Genomic DNA, 19,062 nt, shown 5'->3' on the forward strand with positions numbered 1-19,062 from the left:
ATTCTGACTCTTCAGAGCGTTTTAGCAGCATATCCCAAACAAGAAAAAAAGTTTAAGGCATGAGAAAGCTTTTCTCTCTGCTCTAATTTGAGAAGGACCCTGAAACGTAGTGACTAATCAGCTTAGAAATTGGTGCTATTTGTTTGAACTAGTGCAATACGAAGCACTAGTAAGTGCAAAGAAAATCATGCAGAGTGCTGCAGCGTTTCTCATGGCTGTCCCAAGCACAAAGTTTTAAGGAAGAAAACACGGTTTTGTAGCAGGCAGGCTTCTTGTGGATGGAGCTTCTCCTCAGCCTGAGTGGCACAGATGATTTCTTCTTTTCTGAAGACTTTTTCAAGAGTTTAATGACACGTGTTATACAAACCTGAGCGCACACGCTGTTCAAACAGTGGCTAAATCTCCCAGGGAGTAAAACAGATGATGTTACCACGCGAGCAGAACTGAAATTACGTCTGTGTGCCAGTGGTCCCTATGTCCCGCTGTCCAAGGGGCTGCTCTCTGCAGCAAGCAAAATGCCGCAGGCTATTTCATGGCTCCCAGTTGGCTTCGTTTTAAACATCCTAATTTCCTGTTGCCGTGAGCAATTCCAGAGGGTCTTGCAGGAAGAAACTTGTCTATAAGCAATGAGTTGGGGACTACAAAAAACCCCAACTTTTGTTTGAAAAGAAAAGCACACGAACATAGTAACTTCTGAAAGCTACTTCAAGAACGGGAACGCGCTTTCATCCCAAGTTAATTATCCGGTTTCCCTCATAACAGGCTGAGTGCTTCAAGGATTGTGCACGAGAGGCAGCCCCATAGAATGTTAACCTCCTTATTGCAGCAAAAAGAATACAAAGTCATTACTAGATTAAGCTTTAACTGAATGTCTCTCGTCTCAATAGAGTTCAGCTGTTTGGACCAGAGAGAGAGAGATTGCCTGCTTGTGGCCCTAATATCTTCAGCTTGAATTTAAGGAGCCCGCTGAGCCTGGAGAAACTGGCTCGTGCGTTGTCGCAGTTTCCCAAAGGCAGGTAGGGAATTAAAAACAGTGACTTTACTCAGCGGGTCACAGCCACATCTCTGTGAGCACTCCCGAGGGAACAGGAGACAACCCTCACACGTTTCCCTGTAGGAGCCCAGCACTATGGGAGGAGGATTTGAATCTTTTGTAATGCTGAGGCCCATACAAACTGGGTTAAAATCATACAAACTGAATTAAAAATGCCCACGTTTCAAAACTCCCGGCCTGCTCGCATCCCCTGGCGTGCACATGGCCCCTTGAGGAACTGAGCAGTGTCCGTGGGCTACCACTGTAGTGTGAAATATCTCTGTGGCTCTTTTGCTAAGAGAAAAAGCACTTTGAGATGATGTATGAAAAATATTTCCCTGGTCCAGCTTGTCAGTCGTGTCCTCCATTCCTCGCACGACGCCAGGCTTCAATCTCATCTTCGTTTCTGGGCTGACTCAGAGCACCCAATTTCACAACTTTGGTCTGCAACCAAAAATATCAGTGGACGTTGCAGCCAAAGAACAATGAGGGAAGACACCCTAAAGAATACCCCTTTGCTGACTAACTCCCTTTTCTGCAGAGCAAGGTGGTGTGCGTGTTTTTGGAAACCTGACCAGTGCTGTTTCTTGCCCGGGTTTGAAAACTGAAGGCATTTGTACCGTGTGCGCACAGGTAGGCTGGCTGTTGAGCATCTGAGTCTTCAGATGCCAGGGGTCACAGCATAAAGGATGTTGTATTTTTACCTAAGCAACATAAATCACACCAACAAAGGCTGTTGACCCATCTTAAGCCCAGGAGAGCGTACTCCTCTAGGAGTACTCTTCAGCAGGGTTAGAAGAGAGAGCTCCAAAGCTGGCATTCAGAGAAAGACAAGAGTTCCCATTGCAGGACAGAATCCTCCCTGCCTGTTCACTTGAGTCGTTACTTTTAATCAAATAGGTCTCTAGATTTGCAAAATAAGCAAATCATGCTAGCTATGAAGGGTTCTCACCTGGAAGATGGCATTTCCCTGGAAGCAGATACTCGGACACACTTGCCACGTGTGAGTTGCCCCCTCTTTGCCAGAGTTTCATCGTCCAGCAGTCTACTCACACTAGATCCTGTTGCTTAGCTCAGACCCAGTTTTTGCTAAAGTGAATAATGAGGGTGTTAGTAACAAGCTGGAATATTGGAATACCTGCTGCATTTGCTCTTGGGTTGCCTCCATTGTAAACCAGTGGCTTTATGCTCATGGAGCTACCAGAGCTATTTTCAGAGTTTATCCATCTTTTTACTCTTCTTTCTGCAGCCCGTAGCAACTTTCTCTTTGCCAGAAAACTCTTTATCTTCTAACCCACCAGCCCTTATTAATAGCCTCGTATTAGTTCTTTAATTTTCTACCACTGAACCCAGCTGATGAGGGAGTTCCAAGGAGGATGGAGAACGTGAGAGGTTGTGGTCAGTGTTTGGTGACAGACCCCAACCCGCCATGCTGAGGATGTTTTCTGACAGACTCAGGGCATGACTGCTGGTAGAAAATCAAGTTGCTGCTTTTTTCTAGCTAGTAGCTTTCCCATTTGTTCCCAACGTACTCGCATGTAATTACTGATACATTATAAACATTGTATTCTGAATTTATAGACAGCATCTCCCTGGCCCGTGGGGAGCCCATGTGTAGTTGCCTTGGTTCCCCTGCGCAGAGCAGTTAAACTCTCCCTCAACAACTGATTTATATAACTGAAATAGCTAGGGAAGTGAGAAATTTCCTTCCTCTTAGGATACAATGCCAAGGATGTCAAATCTCTAGAGAGCCTGATGATAAGAACTGGGCTGTCCTTTTCTGCAGTTATTAAACAAGTAAATGACTCGTCACAGCACTGAAACCATGGGATGCGGCTCTGTGGCAGTCCCTCTCCTCCTCAATTGCAGGCACCCCTGCAGGTCCCAGGCAAGGCTGGGTGAGGAGGTGGTGGAGGAGAAGCTTCCTCCCCACAGGGGAGCAGAGGGAGCTGCAGGTTTGGGTGAACTAGATGCGATTTTTCCCAAGCCACCTCTTGGCAAAGCACTGGGAATGGCACATAACCAGTAGGATTTTGTGATGGCTGCGAGGGGTCTCCCCCTCGGTCTCTTCTCAGTACCTGGCTTTGTTGTCCAGGACAAATTTCAGCTCGGAAGACAGCTCACCAAAACCCATTGACACAGCCAAGTGTTCTCTGCTTTCTGAACTCCTCCTGTTCCCATTGAGCAGCCTCTCTGCTCTGACACAAAGCTGGGGGAAACTGGGTGGAATTTGTGGCGTGCTCTTACACCGTGAGAGTCTGTTGGAAGAATCCCCTGGTTTTACCCTTCCAACTCAAGCAGCACGTTAGCTTCTGTGAGGGTGGGCACAGCGAGCAGGGCAAAGGAGCACGCTGACATTCCTGGGTGAGGACTTGGTAAACTCTAAGCAAGCCCCGGGAACAGGAGATGCTTTATGAATCCCTTTGCCTTGAAATCTACCTGAAAAAGAAAAAAAAAAAAAAAAGACCAGCAATGGCTGATCCCATCAATCCTAAATTTAGAAATGAATCTAATTTCTAAGCCTTGCTTTTCAGCAGGAAAGCAGGTTATGGAACTGACCTGGTACAGTTCTGTTGGGGGAAGAGAGGGAATTAGCAGGGAGTTAGGGGAGAAGACTCGCATTTTTTACACGCTGATAATAAACATCTTATTAGCAGAAGGAACAATGTTAATAAATGCTTACAGTAAACATGGTGTAAGACTCGGATAATCCTTCTGAAAATAGAGAGGTTTTCCTACTCCGATAACTATCCAGTCACCTTGATGGAGATCAGCAAAACCTCGCGAGGCTTTCTTAGACTTTGGCTTTACATCAGTGTGCCCGTGATTGCCTGTGACATAACTGGATGGTGAGGCTGTGCTGGCACCTTGCAAATACACATCGAGTCCTTGGCAGCAACAGGTAACAAAGGGCTCAGAGCATTCATCTTAAAAAAATTACCACGAGTTCTAGCAAACCAACAGCAGGTTGAACTGTCAAACCTCTGTTCACCTCCGAAAGGTTACAAGAAAGTTGAGAGGCTCAGCCAACTTGCTTGTTTGGCCTCGACGTGCTACAAATTTTAATCAAGTTAATTATAATCAAGGCAGTGATTTTGTAGCGGGATGGCACAGGTGGCTTTGCATGCAGTGCAGGTCTCGGTGCAATGCTGATCCCGGGCTGGGTCCCCTGAGAAGCCAGGAAAAACCGAGCCCTCCCTTTTGCAGCCCTAAGGCAAATGCCTGCTTTATAGAAGGGGCAGTATTCTGAAGGTGTTTTGCTCAAAGTTCCTAATTTTTGCTCTTTATCTTCCTTTTGTTGCAATCACTGCATACTTGGAAGAAATCTGGAGTAAGAGGACTTTGTATCCCCTTCCATCAGAACTGTATCACTGGAAAAAAGCCTTGCCTAGGCAGGACTTAGAATTAAGAATGCTTTCTGCCAGCTCTTTATTTCTCAGTTGCCCCAGCCGTAAGGATCTTTGGGCAGTACTCGTCTGTTAAACCACAGAGAAGTGTCGGTGTCACGGCACCCATGCAGCCAGATACCTGCTCGTGCCGGTGTTAATCTCCGTGAGGAATCTGGTCTGATGCTGGACTGAGAGAATAACTGCTGGGAATTGCTCAAATCCATCTGTGGAATTTAGGTGGAGTTCCTCGTGCTGCAACTACAAACCTGACCTTGGGAGAAGCATTCCCTGTGTGCTCTGAAACCCTTAATTTGTAGGGTCTGCACTGTAAAACCGAATCCGTCCTGAATCGGGTTTTTCTGTGCCCCGTGTACCGAGTGGCCAGCTCTGACTGCGGAGTTTGTTCAAATCTGGTTAACAACGAGTGATGCTTTGTTAACAACGACAACCCCAAACCTGCAGCCTCCAAGATGCTTTAGTGGATAAACACAAATCCTGCTGAAAAATCCTTTTGAACCATTTTTTAAGTTGATACCTTGCAAATTTATAGCTCAGCTGAGCAGCACAGGCTGGCTTTCCAGCTCAGATCAGGAGCATCTCTGGTTTTCCTGAAAACTGTCGCAGCCCTGTGCAGGAACGCCTCGAGTGTGTCAGAGGAAGGGTGAGAGCAAAGTTTTGAGCGTGGCATTTACAGTACTGTACAGCTGTAGATCTGCTCCTTATCTTCTGAAGAAATTAACCACTTCAGCACAAGCACTCCAGTCAGCCCGATTGGTCCCCTCAAGGATAAAAGCTGCTTTTCTAGGAAATGGGATAGCTACAAATAGAGCTTCGAGAACACAGTTCTCTACTAGAACTGGTAAAAGCTATTAGTTATCGAGGTCATAGTTATATTTCCTCAATTACCTCTAATTTGGAGGGTGGTAAAGACCAAAATCCGAGAAGGACCAGACTCTCTCCATGCTGGAGGAAAGGTCTTACATGTTTTAATTCTAAGAGCACTTGCCAGTAACAACATATTAATATCAGCTCTCTTCTGCTTTCCCTGTCCAGGGTTTCAGTGTATATAGATATTGATACCAGTGTGAATTAGTAATTTAAATATTTTTGAATAAGGAGTCAACAAAAAAAGTTGTACACAACTGAAAGTGTTCATTATCATGCTCCAAAAGGAGGCAATTCATACTTAAAATTACTTTGTAAGTAGCCCAGCCGTCCCGTTGCACTTAGAGAGTGCCCCGGAGAGTCAGAGGAGGCAAAAGCAACGTGTGCAAGAGGAGAGGAAATCAGCAGATGACGATAAAATCACCTGATTGCAGATGTGGACTGTGGCACAGCCCCTGAGTTTCATTTAGAAGGGAAAGCCGGCGAGCAGCAGTCCTGTTGGTGCAGAGCAGGCTGTGGGGTCCTGCTTCCCGTGGGACCGGGGCAGCCGGGATCTGAGCCATATAGGACCTCGGCAGAGTTCTCTCCAACTAGTTAATTCTTCTCCTAATCAGGGTCAAGTTCTGATGAGCCACGTGACGGCGATCAGTAAACAAGCGAGAGGTGCTTGTTTACAGCCATCCCTCGCCAGAATGGCTCTGTGGCTCTGACTCACTGTTTGCCAGCGAAAACGTTTGTGTCCGGAGCTGCAGGTCACGAGCCTAACCGAAGCGATCTGCGCCGGGCTGCGGAGGACCAGTTTGGGGAGCTGGAAGATGGTCTTTTGGCAGATCTTTCAAAAAAAGCAATGCCGGCTGAACTTTGTGCTCTCCCACTTCTGAGCAAAATCGATAGTCCATGAAGCGCTTGCTGAATTGGAGCAGAGCTCCTAATATATCCCCTTCCAGCCATAAAAGTGCTTATTAGGGACAGGGTCAGATCGTATCACGCTGAAAGCACCATCTCTGGCCCGGCAGTATTTGCATATGTCTGCTGCTTTCCCCATTTCCTGAATAACTTACTGATCTTTATTTTTTTTTTTCAGTTCAGAAAGCTTAATTTTCATTTCTGTTTGGGGTTATTCACCTCAGTGCTTAGATGGTGCAATTTTGGCCCTTTCCAATCTCGCGTCCTGCTTTGCTGCAGAAAACCTTTAAGAAAACTTTTAAGAAAACCCGCGGGTGGGAGATGGGCCGACAGACCCCACGGTGCGGCTCATATAGGGACCGAAGGGCAGATTCTTCTTGTCAAAAAACACCCCTTTACTTCCTATCATATTCCTGAACTACTTTCCAGAAATTCTGGCTTGAGCAGCTGGTGGTGGCTGCAACTTGTGCTTGCAGGAACACAGTTTCAGCAGAAAATAAGTAAAGGAAGGTCTCTTGGTCCCAAATCTATGGAATTCCTTTCATTCTTAGCATAAGCCATCTTAAAATTGTATTCCTGTAATTTCTAGCACCGTCGTAGCACGATTACAGGTCTATTCTTTCTTCCCTTTAAATAATTAAATATATAATCTCTTAATTTCAAACTCCTAGCCTGCAAAAAATACATTCTCTACAAGGTCCTGGGGCTGGCTTTTTTTTTAAAAAAAGAAAGATTGCAGTCTGTCATCCTAGGATCGGACACCAGGGCAACACCCCCCCTATACAGCCCCTGGTGTACGATGGAAACCAGGTGAGCCTAACAGATGGAGCTGCTGATATGAAGCGTTATTCGGAGCTATCTGTGCTCCTGCCTTCGTGATCCTCTGGACCATCCGGTGATGTTCCCTGCCCTAAGTAAAGCACATATCGGCTGCCGAGCTTCAGGACCTGCTCAGCCTGTTCTGTGTGCCAACATTAGCATGTTCCCGTGCCTCTTGCATCTGCTGCTGGTTGCAGGAAGATGACCAAGTCTTCCAAATCTGGCTCGGGTTTTACTTCCTTTTCTTCTTTGACCTGTAATTCCGATGTGCGGTATCTTGAATTTTCTGAGAAAAGGCCTAATCTCAGCCTTCCTTCTGGGATATTTGTGAATTTGGCACAAATTTTACATCTTGCTTTTTTTCTGGTCACATCCCAGTACCAAATTCTGCTCTTGTTGCAACAAAATTAACTTCCTGGTGTATGTTACGTTGGGTGGTATTTTAATGAGGTGTGGCAGCAGAGTGTACAGGAAGGATGAAGTAGGAAGGATGAAATATTTTATCCCTGATAACACCTATGGACTTTGCATCTGGAGTGAGGGAAATACCTTTGCAAGACCAACTTCACGTTGGACTTCATGGCTCCAGCCAAGTTTTGCTCTCTTGATGAGGTGTTAGGAGTTAACGCAGAGTCTGGGCTACGTAACCTCAGTTTTGGCTACCAGAATCGATAGCAGTGCCAGTCCCTGGGCTCATGCCACGTTCCTAAGTGAAAACCAAGCGCTAGCGAGATGCGGCGGGTCCTGCTGAGTTCTCTCCATGCTGAAATTTGGGCAATAACTGTTAGAAAGGATGGAAGTAACCGAGGTGCCCCTAGCCAGGCCCGCAGGCACCGCTCCCACCGCGGGCTGCAGGCCCTGGGGAGAGGCACGGCCGCGGCGCAGCTGCTGCCTCCGCCGGCAGCGTCACCGTAACGACACGCCCAGGGCACGCCGACCGACTTCCCAGCTCTCCTTCTCCCACCTGACCATACCCTCTCTGCCTGACACTTAATTGCCTGCGTGTAATCAAGGCCCAGGCGAGGAGCGCTGAGGTAACGCCGCTGCGGCGCTGCCGGGACCCTGCAGCATCCGACACGGAGCAGCTCGGCCAAAGCGGAGCTGTTGGTTTGCTTAAACGGCTCCTGAACTATTGGATTTTAATTTGAACGCAGCACTTAATTTAGATTAAAATCCAATAATGTTAATAGTCTGATGTTGCCTATTTCAATGAAAGCGTCCCTCGGCGGTGCGTGGCGCCCAGGTATTTCGCTCAGAGCCCCCAAAAGGAGCGTGTTTGGCTTAGAGGAGCGCTGACACTGAGTCGTGAAGGTTTTAGGTGCTATTTTAGGTAGGAGGGGGCTGCTCTAATCGTGTTTCACCAACACTCTCTTACTCTACCTGGCAAAGATGTTGAGGTGATCTGTTTAACCCAGAGGCAAAGCACCTTAACGGCCCTTTCAGGTGTCTGCTTTGGGTTGTTTGGACCCAAGCAGCATCAGCTTTATTTTTTTCTGAACCCAAGATACGCATTTACAGAACTTTTGAACTCCAAACTTTTTAAAGTCAAACAGACACAGGTAGATTAGTTTTTTTTTCCTTAATTTAAGGTTTCATAGAACTTGCCTCCCCAAAGCACGTTAGGATTAGTCTCACTTCAGCCGCTTACACAAGCGTGTTGCAGTTACTTCACCTGCATGCATTTCTGTTGCAGAGTTGCTTCACCGTACGCAGGCACTTCTAGGAACGCACAGCTCTGTGGCAGCGGCATTTCTCTCGCTGACAGAGCCAGCAAGTTGCTGCACTCGTTTCTCACTGAAAGAGCAGCAGCTCGCGTCTTTGTTAAGTAATTACAACACTGCTGCACCTTCCAGGTGACTTCGTTACGAGTCCCTCGGGATGCTGCAGCGGTGCCCGTCCCCCAGCAACGGGGCCCCCCAGGAGAAGGAGGTCTTTACCGAAATGAAAAAAGATCAACAGCTCCTCTTAATCCACTCCTCAAATATTTCCTAAATAATCGCTTGCTTTGATGTTTTAAGTAAGGGGATGAAAGAAAAGCGTAAGGCGAGGTGCTCTTCGGCCTGTGGTGGTGTTTCTGCGTGTCGTGTTTGAAGGACTCGGTGGTTGGGTTGGTTTCCTAGGGTGAGGGTTACCTGACCTGGAGCAGCTAAGGCCGTGGAGGCCTCCCCCCATGGCATTTTTTATGTAAAACAAAAAGAAGTTGGCCAAATTTCGGGTGATGTGCTGACCGTGAGACCGTCGCTGTCTGAAATCCTCTGTGCTCGGGTGCCGGGTATAAACAAGTGGTTGTAACCCACTGAGCGGGCTCCCCGTCTTTTCACAGGACCTACAAACTAATTTTCAGCCTCAGAATTAAGTCATCAAAATTCTAAAGAACTTTACCAATTATTCTGCTTCCAAATCACTTTCAATCAGCATCACACTTGGAAACGCGTTGGCGGGGAGCATCGCACACGAGGTCTGGCAGAAAAGTGCTTATGGGGCAACCTCCTCCCCAGCTCTCTGCGGCATCCCCCCCGTTTCTAAATTCATGCTTCAGCTAGGTTTCAGAAAACGTGGCAGAAACGTGACTGCAGAGCCAGAAGCTTCATCTTTTTAGAGAAAGGAGGACCCCAGAGCACGGGGTATGGCCCTGCTGAGAACGAACAGCCTGAGACTTGGGGGGCATAGGGAACGCGATGCACTCGGGCTGGTGACAGGAGCCAACAGACCCTGTCCAGGTGATACCTCATGTCCTGAAACATGGAAAATGGGAAATATTAAGGCTTGGTGGTGTTAGTCTGGTACAGAAACTGTCTGTGGGGAGCTAGGCGAGCTCTGATAGTTGGGTGCCTTGCTAAGGCTGCCCTGGCCGTACCGATGGCACCCTGAGGGTGACACCGGGTGAGCAAAAGGCAGGGAGGGAGCAGCACGTGGCGAGGACACGAGGAAATTGGTAGCCAGCTGGAGAGCTGGTGGGCCCAAACTGCGTCTCGGGGGGGTCGCAAGCGTCTCGGTGGGGTCAGTTATATGAACTGTTCCGTTTTTCTCCCGTTCATTTGGCCATCGGTTTACGTGCTAGGCTTGAGATCTGCTGAACACAGCTTCAGACCCCCCCCCCCCCCCAAGAAGTTTCCTATGAGCACGGAGCTGCCGGTGGCTCTGCCCTGACCTGGGCACCCCGGGCTTCGCTCCGCATCTCCTACACGCTCTGTTTTGGGGCTGTTTGCGGAAAAAAACACGAGCTTTTGAGTTTCTAAGTTTCTAGATACCGGAGGGGGGAGCAATGCCGGGGGGGGGGAGTAGAGCAAAACCCCGGTGGGGAGCAATGCCCGGGGGGGAGAGCAATGCCCTGCTGGTGCCCTATCCCCGGTGGGACCCCGCTGTCCCCGGTGGGATCGCTGCTTAGCGGGGGTGCCCCCTCCGCCCCCCCCCCCCCCCCTCGGGGCTCCTCCGCTCCCTCCACGTGGCCCCGGGGGCTCCTCGGCGCGCCCCGCTGCGGCGCCCCCCGCCCGCTCCTCAGCCAATCCCCGGGCGGCTTCCAAAGCGCCGCGACCCCTCCGGCCAATGGTGCCCCGGGTCACAAACCTTGCTCCACCATTGCCCGGAAGCGGCGCCGGGCCCCCGCGCGGCTGCTGCTGCTGCTGCTCCTGCCACTGCTGCCACTGCTCCTACTGCTCCCACTGCTTCTACTGCTCCCACTGCTGCTCCTGCTCCTGCTCCGGCCCCGGCCCGTCCCCACGGCCCAGGACGGGCCCTGCCCCGCGCATGCTCCGCCGGGTGACGCCGCGACTCCATGTGTGAGCAGCGCAGTAGTGGGCAAAGGGGAAAGCCGCTGCCGGGTCGGGGGGGGGGTGGGGGTGTGTGTGTGTGTAAGGGGGGGAGACACCGGTCGAAGGGGAGAAAAAATTAATAATAATTAATAATAATAATAATAATAATAATAAATTCGGGGGCCGGCGAGCAGAGCACGGGGAGGAGGAGGAGGAGGAGCGGGGGCGGCCGGATGCGAGGCGGCGTGAGAGTGAGTTGCCAGCCCCAAACTTCGGTGGCCGGGGGGGGGTGGTGGGGGTGGATTTTTTTTTTTTTGGGGGGTGGGAGCTGTGGGGAGAGGGGGGAGGGCACCGGAGTGATTCGGGAACCCCCCCCCCCCCCCCAACCCTCAAACCTCAGGGTGTGAGGGCAGCGGGGGCAGCGCTCGGGGAGTGCAAAGTCCCGAGGGGGGGGGTGGGGGGGGGAAGGGGGAAAGGGGGGGTTGGGGGGGGGGCCTCGGTCTCGGTCCCGGTCGTCCCGGGGCTCGGCGCCGGCTTTTGTTCGGCAGCTGCGAGGTTTTCGGTGCGGAAAGTTGCTCCGGGCTTTCCGCCGTGCCTGCTTCCTCTTCCTCCTCCTCCTCCTCCTCCTCCTCCCCCCGTACCCCCGGGGCGGGGTGCTGGCTGCCAGCCCCCCCCCCCTGCACCCCCTTTTACTCCCCCTCCCCCTATCCCTACCCCACCGCTTTCCCCCCCCCCTCCCCTTCCTCCTCCTCCTCCTCCTCCTCCCGGCCCCCGGGGGCCCCGCACTGAGCGGCCGCCCCGGGCAGCCCCCCCCCACCCCACCCCCCCCATGGCACCGGCCGTGTCACAATAAGAGTCCGTCCCCGCCTCAAGGTGCACCACACCCGGCCTCCGCCACCGCTCCCCACCCGTGGGGTCACCGCCCGTGGGGCTGGGGGACACGCCGAGCCCCCAGGGACCCTCCGCCACCAGCCCTGGTTCACCCCCCCCTCCACGGGACAGGCTGTGCTCCCAGTTGATGAGGGGGTCCTGGGGGTCCCGTCTGCAGCCCCCCCATGTGTGGAAGCAGCAGGAGGCTCCGGAGATTCGGCATCACCGGTGCCTCCTGAACGGGAGTTGGGATGCGCCGACTCCTGCTGGGGATTTGATTTCAGCCCCTTCGGGTGCTTGGGGTTTTACTTTCGCTTGGCTCCTCGGGCTGCCCCTCGCTCTCCTGGGTTCATTCAGGACCCTCCTTTCCCCTCCAGCACCGAGCCTCCCGGGTGCGACGCCGACCGGTCAGCGGGCAAATGGCCCGAAATTCTCATCCCCGGCTTCCTTCGCAGGTGCCTCTGGCTTTCATGTTTCTCCCTCATCTGGCTGCGAAGGCAGCTGGAAGTGGAGGCAGGCGAGCTGCTAGCAGAGAGTGTTACACAGGAAGTGAAAAACGGAGAGGGGCCGTTGGGAATCACAGACATGCTGGCAGGCTGCAGGCAGCCGCGCGTCGGCAGGAGGAGGCAGGGATCCCGCTGCTCTCCTGGACCGGCTACTGACCGGGTCTGGAGCCAAGGGAGGCCTGGGCAGGACGCGGCAGGACCCTAAAGGATGCTCGGTTAGCAGAGGTAGAGGACCGGAGGCTGGAAACGGGACGAGAAAGTAAGAAACCGGGCGCTGTTGGTTGCCTCGTCTACCTAAATCACGCGGTGGCCTCCTGGGCCTGCCTCTTGGGTTGGTCCCGTAAAAGCCCAAAAGACAGGTAGGGAGCGGTGGGGTGGCAGTGGAGGTGACATCGCAGTGACACCTGCTGGTGCCGCCGGGCCCCGGTGCCACCTCACAGTGCGAGGGGCTGTGACACGCACGGAACGGCGCATCCCGTGCGCCACGCTCCGCTGCTCCTCGCTGCCTGTCTGGATTGTGGAGCCCTGGACGAGAAAGGGGGGTGATATCCTGACAGCAACGAGGCTCTGCGGTGAAGTATCTGAGGCAGGATCACAAAATAAGCTAGTTTCAGGGCTGAGGGAGCTGCTCTTATTCTTTCTTCCCCCCCCCCCTTGCTGTGTGGTCTCGAAAATCGGGAGGGCTGCGCGGCTTGGCACGCGACTTTCTGGCTGTAAGAGCTGACACCTGTATGCACCGGGCTGATGTTCTTCTAACTTTTCTTGGGAAAAAGACCAAATATTACCGGTTAGCATGCTCTGGTTCTGTGGTAGTGTGAAAAGGAGACCAAGTTCTGCATTCAAAGGGAAAACCCACCCTGGTGGGTTACGTTGGGAAGGAGGCGTTGGGGATCTGCGATGGCTCGGTGACTCGTGGTGGAGCTGGAGCTAGCCGAAAACATTTCCCTTTCCTCGGAGGTGGAAGCAGCGAGGAGTCGCTGACGCTGTCCCCAGCAGCGTTACACAGTCATGAGGTTACGGCAGCGGGCGATGATGCAACAGAGTTGGCGTATGATGCAGTGTCAGTATGCTAATGCTGTAACTTAATATAGCTGTGTTATGACTTTTGGGGTAATTACAGGCTGGCAGTCGTATGCGGAGCTGCTCAGAATTGGTGGTTTGGATTCAGAGGGGGGCTCACGCATTGTGTGGTAGTTTGGAGGCTTACGCAGGGCACGATGAAGGATGTGGGGTCGCTTTCTCAGCTAGGTGGCCACGACTGTACACACGTACAACGTTTGTCCCCTTTGGGGACCCCTCTGCGTGGTCTAAGGTTTGCCCTGGAATTATCCCCTCGCGGTCAAAGGAACTACAGCGGAGGGAGGAACTCCGGGCTTACTGTCTTATGGTCTTACACTGCTATTTCTGGGTGTGCTCCTCGTTAGCCCTGCCCGCCTGCCTGGCCTCAGCGCTTTTGGTTCAGTCCCGCAGCGCTTGTGCCCTGCTCCTTTTCGGGAGGGAGAGGAGGAGGAGGAGGAGGAGGAAGGATGCTGGGGGGGGGGGGTAAAAACTAAAAGGCATTGCCTTCTGATAGCCCGTGGATGGGGCTGGAAGGGATTTAAACGCGAAGCTGAAAGCTCCTTCGGGTGCCGGGGGGGGGCCACGTCTGAGATCATCTCGTGCTTTCGGTTGTGCCTCCTGAAATGGTGGCCGTGTTGTAGAGTCCCTGGCCGGCCGCCAGCCAGCCAGAGGTCCCGGCATCTGGCGCAGGCACTCGGGGAGGGCAGAGCCAGCGAGGTGCCGCGGTGCTCGGCGGAGCGCGGGGTCCCTCGCCGGGCAGGGAGCGCTCCCTCTGAGCAGAAAACGTGGCTTTGCTGCCTAAATTTAGGTTGTTTTCATGGAGTGTGTTTCGAACCGCAAACTTGTAGATGCGCTGCGTAGATGCTCGGCTCTGATAGCAGATATTGGGTGTTCTTACACATCTAAAAGCCCAAATCTTTGCACATCACAGCCTGCTCTTTGATATTATGCACATACGAGCTCTTCCCCGGGCTGAAGTTACCTTTAATAGTTATGTTTCTTACTGCCATGCTTGGGGGGGGGAGATACCTGTGTGGTTTTTCTGCTCCTGTTTCACAAAGCACCCTATTTTTGGAAGGTTGTGTCTCTGTACAGCGCCGGTGGGAGGTGACAGGGGCTCTTCCTGGCCCGGGGAGGTGCTGCCCAAATAGTTCACAGCCAAAAAGTTGGAAACAAAACGTTTGGTGTGTGTGTTCCCCAATGAATTAAAATCCACACGCTGAGCTCTCGGTACAGCATAAAGAGCGGTGCTGCTGAGGAGCCCCCTTACAGGCACTTGTTGGTTGCAAGTTCATTCTTTTTCAATAACAATCTCAGTAACATAGAACTGTTTTTGTTATTTTTTTTCCCTCCAAATGTTCCTGGAGACTGTGGCATCTGAAAATACGGCGGACTTATTTTTAGACTTGGGGGGAAGTAGCGTTTGCTTTTGTGCAATGCTGCCCGTGTCTGAGGTGTCGCAGCACAGGCTGTAGACCAGCATGTGAAGTGCAGCGTAGTTTGGTACTATGTTCATGTATTTTATTGGGGGATAAAAGGGTAAAGAACGTGCTCTTGCGGACTAGAAAGCACCAGGACAGCCTCACAAGGGTGTTTTTTGGAAGCGTCTCCTTGTTTCCTCAGGCTGTCCCTGCTCTCCCTGTGCTGCTTGGGTTAGATTCATGCCCTTAAAACTTACAAGAAGTTTGGCACATCAGATGCTCTGCTTATTTATGCATCTATATTATAAATAAAAGACTCACTTGGGGTTCTTTGTGAGTTGTCATTACTTTTTTAAGGCTTTTCCACCCTCCTTTCCCCTCCCCTTGTCTCTGCATTTCTGTGGCATCCCTTTACGTGGGGAGCTGGCTGTTTGCTGAGCATGCTGTCCCTCATTCAGCTGGCAATTCCTGCTTTATTTCGTGTGCACACCTGGAATTCAAGAGGTTATTAACTTCTTTGTGATGCCTTCTCCCTGCTTAGCACCTCTCAGCCAGAATGCCCTGCGTACGGCAGCGAACTGAGGTCGGGCGAATCGGGCCCATTTTCAGGTGGGGAACCCGGCAGCAAAACGCCCGCAGCAAGCCCTGCAGGAGAGCGACAGAGCAAAGGTTAAGGTTTATTAATACGCAGTTTCCTACGCTGCCTTTTTGTTGTTCAGCACTTTTTCCTCTTCCTTCCCCCACCCTCCTCCAGACCACGCCGGGTGCTGGCGCTGCTTGGCGGCCCGCCGGCGGTGTTTGGCTTTGTGGTGTGCCAGGGCTCGGGAGGCTGCGGCGGGGCACCCGGTAAGCAGCTGCTGTTTGCCTTCAGATGCTTCTGTCCGTGCCCGTCCTGGTCCAGCATCACCTCGGGAGACTGCGGCCGAGACGGGGCAGGAAGGAATTCTCCCATAGAGCTTTCCTACGTCTTAATTACAGGCTGCCTCCTCGCCGTGCTGGGGCTTTTGAAGCTGTTGTCCGCTACGCTCCCCACGCACGCTCCTCTTGGTTTCTAGAGCAGGCGTGGTTCTCACTTCACGGGCACAGTTCACCCTTTGAGGGTTTTTTTGGGAAATATAAGTCTGATTAGGCCGTTTGGGTTGTATGGGGCATAATCAAAGTTCAGCAAGAAAGTTTTGCACATCCCTAGCTTTCGATGTGTTGACTCTTGAGCAAAAATATTGGAATGTGCTGTTGTTTCAACGTACAGAAATAAGCTAGAAAATGCTTATTACCTTAGCTTCTTGCAGCTATGGCATGTCTCTTTCTTTCCTCCTTGCCTTCGTGGTCAGTAGGGTTTGAACACACCTCAGTGGCACATCTTGAGTACAGGATGGCACCAGCTGGCTGTTGTTTGGTGTCCTGTGGGTGCTGTTTGGAGGCGTGGTGGGCAGATTGCAGGTGGTTCTCCTGGTAATTGTCTTGAAAAGTGCACTGCTCAGGACCAGCTGATGTGAAGTAACATGTTCTTACTGCTGCCTGCGTTTTCCTGTCCTCTCTGGAGGAGAAGTTTTGTATTGCCTTGGGTAAACCACTTAAAGATCTCTGTGCCTCGGCTGTCCCATCTGCTCAATGGGTATAAACGTGTGTTACGAAGGAAGTGTGCCAAATGTGGCTTATAGCAACAATTCCTTCCAGTCTTATTTTAATCTTCATCTTTGGCTTTTATCTCCGAAACAGTTTAACCCTGTGCCATCTCAGTTTCCAGAGGAGAATTACTGGTAGAACTGAAGATTAGAGCAGAAAAAAGTCCGTGGGTTTGCCCCGCAATCTGTAAAGGCCAGTTGGTTGTATTAGGAAATGCAAACATTTGGAAGATCTAGGAGAGTAAAATTTAACAACCAGCCACACATGCTGAAGGCCAGACAAATACGGGCTGGGATTATCACGTGTCCAACGAGAAGTTGGGTAAATCCTTCGACCGAGGGGAGCGATGAGTTTGCCTCGGTCTCTCATGCTCCTTAGTTTAAGTCTCCGTGTTTTTGCAGGTGATGTGCTTGAGGCAGGCGAATTTCTGAGCTCCGTGATGTTTCTCTCTGTAAATCCCATAGAAATGGGGTGTAACGGCTGGTCTCTCAGCAGCAGGGTCAGGTCTGTGAACCTAAAGGGCCTCTTTGACCATGACTTTCAGAAGCTTGTTGTGGTTGGGTGTGGATATTTGGTGTTCGGAGGCGGCTCCATTTCGGGAGCCTCTTTCTCCCATCACTGTCCTCGTGGATGCAAGGATCTGGGAGGGGGGTTCCCAAGTCATGGTGGTGGTCCTGCCAGGTGGCTCATCAGGCACTCCCTGCTCCCAGTTTGCATGCAAAACCAGTCCCATACCGAGCTGGACCTGAAGGGCACCATTCTCCATGTAGAGCTCCTCTGCAGCGTGCTCCCCGTCTGGCTCTGTCGTGAAAATAATTCATCTGGAAGAGCTCCAGGACTTCACACCAGCCAGTCTCACTCTGGGAGCACTGAGCTGCCCTTCTCAGCCTGTACAGTCGATATTCCTTCATACTGACCACCAGTGCTGCAGCTCATCCCTTTGGGGACGCTTGTGAGCTCGATGTCGCAGACGTCGTGGCTCCCAGCGAGGGCTCTGCTCCTGCCGTGTTTGGAAGAAGAGTCTCTCTCCAATTCCTTTAACAATTAGGGGGTGACTAACAACTTGAATGCAGTTTCCCTGCTATTTTACAGTGCCCTGTAGTGAACTCGGTTGTGGAATGAAAGGGATCAGTGTGCGAGTACGTCGTCTGCTGGTTTTGGTGTCGGGTGCGTCACCTTCTGACTTGGGCTTCCTCCTGTATAAACACGAACCGAGGCAATCAGAGCTGGGCGCAGTCTTGCCAGGCCCGATACCTCGAGGCACGGGGGTTGAGAGCTGTCGGGACCCGTGCTGGGACACAGTCGGTGGCACCTTGCAGTGCCACGGGTCACCAGGGCTTGCAGCGACACGCGTGGGGCCGGGGAAATGGGAGCGAATCTCCTCCGCTTCCAGCGAGGCGGTCGGGTACCTGGAGAGGTTTCCAAAACCTCGGTCGTGCAAGAGAGGCTGTGGAATACTTCTGCTCGTTTGCCTGCTGCTGTAGGTAGGAGCAACTTCCTCGCCATGGGCTGTCAGCTGGGCCCGGTGCGTTCATTTGCTGCAGCAGCCATGTGATCGCGGGCTTTGAAATGCTTGCGAGCATTAGGGGGAAGTAAACTGAAGGCATTCATATTTAATAGGATCTTAGAAAATCCCGTCTCCAGCAGAATTAGGTATTGCAATTGTGTGTGTGTTTCTGTTGTGGCAGTGTGTACAAACACACCGAACCACCTATTCAGGTTCAAACACAATACAAGTCTACAATTTTCTGGTTTTCATTGTACAATAGTAAAATTACTTCGGTGCCTGTTGCAGGCACAGTAGTAGCGTGACGCTCTGTAGGAGGATGCTGTTGTGTTTGGACCTGCAATTTGGTTTTCTTCTAGCTTGTTGTTGTGTTTTTGTTTTTTTTTAATCTTATTAGATGTAGTCCTTGAAAGCAATTGTTTCAGAAGGCAGCCTGTCGTAAGTAGTGGAAGAACTTTGGTGTTTTAGGTGCTTGATGTAAAGGTTCTTGAATCATGGCCTATCCAAGTTGGAAGGGACCCACAAGGATCATCAAGTCCAACTCCTCTTGATCTTATTCGCTATCTCTGGAGGGCGTGCAGTGAAGCTTCACTCCATCGGGGGCTTGGGTTGTGCTCATGAAGAGCTGGGCATGGTCCGTGGGCAGAGTTCCCCATTTCTGGGCCATGTGTGCAGTAGGGAGAAGTGTACCGTGAATGGCTTGGTTAATTCTGAATCACACAACCACAACACGGTCACAGTTGGAGGGGACCTCTGGAGGTCATCCTGTCCCACCCCCCTGCTCAAGCAGGGCCAGCAGATGTGCCATGAACGCCTCTCTTTGCCTTCTCTTCCCCCAGCCACAAAAGTGAATTTGGATTAAAGGAAGATGTCATTCCTAGCAGCTTTTCCATCCCGATTCCTGAGAACAGGTGATGCTGCAAGAAGGCTTTGGCTCGTGGTGTGGCTTCTTCTGAAAGGGAAGGTACCGGTGAGCCAGAGGACGTTCTGGATAAAACTGGACGTGTAATCCTTGCGTAACTTTGAGGTGCTCAGCTCTGGAATAATCCGGGCTGGCTCTGCGTGCCCGTTGCTGCATGCACTGGAGTCGTGCTCGCAGGCAGTAGGAGCGCTTGCAGTCGTGGCTAACATCAGATGCGTGTCCTGCAGTTCGTGAAAGGTTGCTTGTGCATTGGGCTGTTAATGCTCTAGGGGTTACGGCCACGCATGTGCCTAAAAGGGTTGAACAGGAAGATCACCCAGAGGAACTTTTTGACTTGTTGTGTCAATAGGCCTTAAGATATTTTGCA

The 19,062-nt window shown here is 51.7% G+C and overlaps 1 protein-coding gene and 1 long non-coding RNA gene across 10 annotated transcripts in view; one reads left to right on the forward strand and one right to left on the reverse strand.

Moving 5' to 3' along the window:
• Positions 1-19,062, forward strand: part of GATAD2A (GATA zinc finger domain containing 2A) — a 63,069-nt gene that overhangs the window by 1,468 nt on the left and 42,539 nt on the right. The window contains exon 1 of one of the 9 annotated variants that reach the window (XM_084498969.1): positions 1,286-1,666. The exons of 5 other annotated variants lie outside the window; for them this stretch is intronic. The gene's annotated coding sequence lies outside the window, so the exon portion shown is untranslated. Of the gene's footprint in view, positions 1-1,285; positions 1,667-10,672; positions 10,812-10,988; positions 11,036-19,062 lie in introns of those variants that run through there. 3 more of the 9 variants (XM_084498968.1, XM_084498967.1, XM_084498970.1) reach the window with 3 other exon arrangements.
• LOC311424116 lies at positions 8,470-10,770 on the reverse strand. The gene is made up of 2 exons (XR_014685991.1): positions 10,600-10,770; positions 8,470-10,233 (listed from the first exon to the last, which is right to left on the reverse strand). It is a non-coding gene; the product is annotated as an uncharacterized lncRNA (long non-coding RNA).

This window comes from Aythya ferina, assembly GCF_964211825.1.
Source record: "Aythya ferina genome assembly, chromosome: 26".
NCBI classification, from domain to species: Eukaryota; Metazoa; Chordata; class Aves; order Anseriformes; family Anatidae; genus Aythya; species Aythya ferina.